This window comes from Ovis aries, chromosome X (assembly GCF_016772045.2).
Source record: "Ovis aries strain OAR_USU_Benz2616 breed Rambouillet chromosome X, ARS-UI_Ramb_v3.0, whole genome shotgun sequence".
NCBI classification, from domain to species: Eukaryota; Metazoa; Chordata; class Mammalia; order Artiodactyla; family Bovidae; genus Ovis; species Ovis aries.
The window spans coordinates 19430009-19435125 of record NC_056080.1 but is presented as its reverse complement, the minus strand read 5'-3'; positions in this window follow the sequence as shown (position 1 = coordinate 19435125).

The window sequence follows — 5117 nt, the reverse complement described above, 5'->3', positions numbered from 1 at the left end:
CTCCTACACTGTTGGTAGGAATGTAAAAATGGTGCAGCCACTGTAGAAAATTGTTTGGAGGTCCCTTGAAAAATTAAAAATGGAAATACCATATGATCCAGTTACCTCATTTCTGGGTATTTATCCAAATGAAAACAGAATTTCAAAAAGCTATTTGGACTCTTATGTTCATTGCACCATTATTCATAATAGCCATAATATACAAACAACCTAGATGTCCCTCATCAGAGTAATGGGTGATGTGATGTATACATACAATGAAATATTATTCAGGCTTTAAAAAGAAGGAAATCTTGTCATATGTGACAAGATGGATGGACCTTGAGGACATTGTGTTAAGCGTAAGTGTCCAATCACAGAAGGGCAAACACTACACAATTCTACTTATAAGAGGTATCAAAATAGTCCAGGTATGAAAGGCTGGTTCAGTGTCTGAAAGTCAATCAATGCAATCCACCACATCAAAGGGCTAATGAACAAAAATATCATCATATCAATTGATGTAGAAAAATCATTTGAAAGAAATCTAATACCCATACATGGAAAAAGCAATCTTTCAGAAAATTAGGAATACAGGGGAGCTACCTTAAATTGATAATGAGAATCCTTAAAAAGTCTACAGCTAACTTCATACCTTATGGTGAGTGAATGACTGCTTTTCCCCCTAAGATCAGAAATGTGGTAAATATGTCTACTCTCACCATTCTTGTTTAACGTAATACTGGATGTTCTGGCCACTGCAATGAGGCAAAAAAAAAAAAAAAGCATACCGATTAGGCAGAAAGAAATACAGCTATCTATTTGCAGATGATTGTCTATGTGAAAGAGAAGCGAAAGTGAAAGTCACTCAGTCGTGTCCGACTCTGTGACACCATGAACTATACAGCCCGTGGAATTCTCCAGGCCAGAATACTGGAGTGGGTAGCCTTTCCCTTCTCCAGGGGATCTTCCCAACCCAGGGATCAAACCCAGGTCTCCCACATTGCAGGCAGGTTCTTTACCATCTAAGCCACAAGGGAAGCCCACAGACAATCATTTGCAGATGATTGTCTGTGTAGGATATCCCAAGTAATCTACAAAAACACTCCGAGAACTAATAAGTTAATCCAATATTGTTGTAAGATGCAAGAATCAACCACATTTCTTCAGATTAAGAATAAACTAGTGAAAATCAAGTTAAAAACAAAATGCCATTTATAATTCCTCAATGAAAATGAAATACTTAGGTATAAACTGAGCAACAGATGTAAAGGATCTTTATTCTGAAAATTACACAATTTTATGACAGAAATCAAAGACCTAAATAAATGGAGAGGCATACTGTGTTCATGTATCAAAATATTCAATATAGTAACTGTCAGCTCTCCTCAAACTGGTATATAGTTTTAATGCAATTCTTAGGAAAATCCCAGTGAGGATCTTTGTAGAAATAAGCATATTTTAAAATTTATATAAAAAACATAACTTCTAGAATAGCTAAAACATTCTTGAAAAAGAAGAATTGAGTGGGAAGAATCACTGTATCTAATTCAAGGTTTGTTATATAGCTAGAGTAATAAAGAAGTGTGGTCTTAGCGAAGGGATAGACACATAGGTCAGTAGAATAGAATACAGATCCCAGAAATAGACCCCCACTGATTTATGACAAAGGTTCAAAAGCAACTCAAAGTAGGAAGAATGGCCTTTTCAACAAACAGTGCTGTAACATTTAGACATCCATAGGAGGGAAAAAAAGAACCTTGACCCAAACTTCACACTTTACACAGAAATTAACTCCAAATGGATCACAGACTTCTTAAATGTTAAAATCTTACACAGATTTTAACTCCAAATGGATCACAGGCTTCTTAAATGTTAAAATGTAAAGCTAGATTTATTTTAGAAATAAACAGAAAAAATCTTTGGGAACTAAGGATAGGCAAAGACTTCTTAGACTTGACATAAAAAATATGATCCATAAAAGGAAAAATTGATAAATTGAACCGAATCAAAATAAAAAGCTTTTCTCTGTGAAAAACTATGTGAAGAGGATGAAAAGATATGCTAAGGAGTGGGAGAAAAAAGTTTAAAGCCACACATTTGAAAAAGGACTTGTATCCAGAATATATAATGAACTATCAAAACACAATAGTAAAAAACCATCCAATTAGAAAATGAACAAACTACATGAATAGACATTTCACCGGTGAAGATATACAGATAGCATATAAACATATGAAAGATGTTCAAGTTTATTGGAGACTAGAGAAATTTAAATTAAAACTACATTGAAATATTACTATATAGAATGGCTAAAAAGAAAAAAGGGTAACACAAAATGGTGGCAAGTAAGAATAGAAACTGGATCAGTCATAAATTGCTGGTGGAAATATAAAATGGTTCAGCCAATCTGGAAAACAGTTCAGCAGTTTCATAAAATAATAATAATAATAAAACTAAACATACATATAGCATACAACCCAGCAATTGTATTTTGGGGCATCTATCCCAGCAAAATGGAAACTTGCTTGTACACAAAAAACCTGTGCAGAAATGTTCACAATAGCCTTATTTGTAATAGCCCCAAACTGGAAACAACCTTGATGTTCTTCAGTGGGTGAATGGTTAAACCAACTATGGTACACCCATACTATGGACTATTATTCAACAATAAAAAAGAATAGACTACTGATATGTCTTGGATGGATTTCTAGACAGTTCTGCTGAGTGAAGAAAAGCCAGTCTGAAGAAACTGCATGTATACTGCATCATTCCATTCCATTATGTAACATTCTTGATATGACAATTAAAGGAATAGAGAACAGATTAGACGTTGCCAACAGTTAAGAGACTGGGGCAGAGAATGGGAGAGAAGTAGGTACAGTTATAAAAGTGTATCCTTGTTGTGATCAAACTGTTATGTAGTATGCTGACTGTGGTGATGGAACCATGAATCTACACATGTGATAAAATTGCATAGAGGTAAATATGTACATGGGCTTCACAGGTAGGTCAGCAGTAAAGAATCTGCCTGCCAGTGCAGGAGACACAAGAGATATGGGTTCGATCCCTGGGTGGGGAAGATTCCCTGGAGTAGGAAATGACAACCCACTCCAGTATTCTTGTCTGGAAAATTTCATGGACAGAGGAGCCTGGTGGGCTACAGTTCGTGGGGTTGCAAAGAGTCGAACATGACTCAGCAACTGATCATGCACAAATATGTATATATAGATATAGATATACCCACAAATGGGTTCATGTAAAACTGTAAAATCTAAATAAAATAGAGAGATTATATGAAAATCAAGATCCCTGTTGTAATATGGCACTATATTTATGCAAGATGTTACTACTGGGGGAAACTGGAGGAAGAGTTATGGAATCTTTCTGTATTATTTCTTATAACTTTATTTGAATAAAATGTTTAAACCTGAAGAAGAGATTGGGTAAATTAAACAATGTTAGAAACAAAAATGGGACAAAACATCATAGATCAAATATATCAGAGATTAAAAATGGTGAGAAATTTTATGGTAAACTTTTACTCATGTACTTGAAAACTTAGATAAAACAGATAATTCCCCAGAAACTATAACATTAAAACTGACTAAACAGAAAACAGAATAAACACAATCATTAAAGAATCTGAGTCAGTAGCTAAAGATTCCCTCCCACACAAGCAGAAAGTACTTGGCCTAAGTGATTTTATGGATGAATTCTTTGACCAGACATTCAAGAAACATAGGATTCCAATCTTCTGTAGCCTCTCAGGCAATAGAAAATGAGGGAACACTCAATTATTTTATTGAGGCTAGTATAATCTTCATATAAAAAACAGACATGGGCATTTTAAGAAAGGAAAATTGCTGGCCAATCTCACCAATTAATACAAATGCAAACATTTGTGAATGTTTGTATTCACAAGTGAAACATTATCAATACTATTTTCAATAATTATAAAATATTATCAAGAATAGTTTATTTAAGATGTTTGCATTTTAATGTCTTAAAATATGCAACAAAACTTTTATGCCTGAATTTAACTCAGGCATAAAAGTGTAGCTAGGAATAAGTAGGACTCATGAGATTATCGTCAGAAAATAACTTTGATTTCCCTGTTGCCAACTTAAGTCCACTCTATGGGATTACATCTTTTCTCTTGGATGGAAAGTAAGACAGTTTCTTGACTCTTGTGTATTTTGGTCATGTCTTATCACAGAAAGAGTCTCAGCTTAATTAGATTATCAGTAATAATTAAAACTTTAGTATTTCTTTAAAGCTGCATCTTCTTCCATCTCTTACCTTGGCCTACTGTGGGCTGTGTAGTTGAAATGAGAAAGGAGATGTGGTCAGTATCTTCTTACTTTCTCCATAGAGTGCTTCTAATCCTTCACTGCCATATTGCTTATGTGGGTTTTTGATCCTTCTAGAATTGCACCATAGAAGGAAATAGGTGAGAAGAGGAAGTTCTTTCTTGATTAATTCTTTCATGAACCAGCACCAACATTATTTGAGCTTTGTTGTTGTTCAATCACTAAGTCATGTCTGACTCTGTGACCCCCTGGACTGCAGTACGCCAGGCTTCCCTGTCCTTCACTATCTCCTGGAGTTTGCTCAAACTCGTGTCCACTGTGTCATGATGCCTTCCAACCATCTCATCCTCTGCCATCCCCTTCTCCTTTTGCCTTCAGTCTTTCCTAGCATCAGGGTCTTTTCCAATGAGTTGGCTCTTTGCATCAGGTGGCCAAAGTGTTGGAGCTTCAGCTTTAGCATCAATGCTTCCAATGAATATTCAGGGTTGATCTCCTTTAGGATTGACTGGCTTGATTTCCTTGCTGTCCAAAGGACTCACAAGAGTCTTCTCCAGCACCACAATTCAAAAGCATCAATTCATCGGTGCTCAGCCTTTGGTATGGTCCAACTTTCACATCCATACATGACTACTGGAAAAACCAGAGCTTTGACTATATGGACCTTTGTTGGCAAAATAATGTTTCTGGTTTTTAATACACTGTCTAGGTTTGTCATAGCTTTCCTTCCAAGGAGCAAGTGTCTTTTGAGCTATTTGAGCCTAGCTGGTGTTTAAAACCAATTTGTTTTTCTTATGGAGTATTCCTGTGGGCTTTTCTGAGACCCTC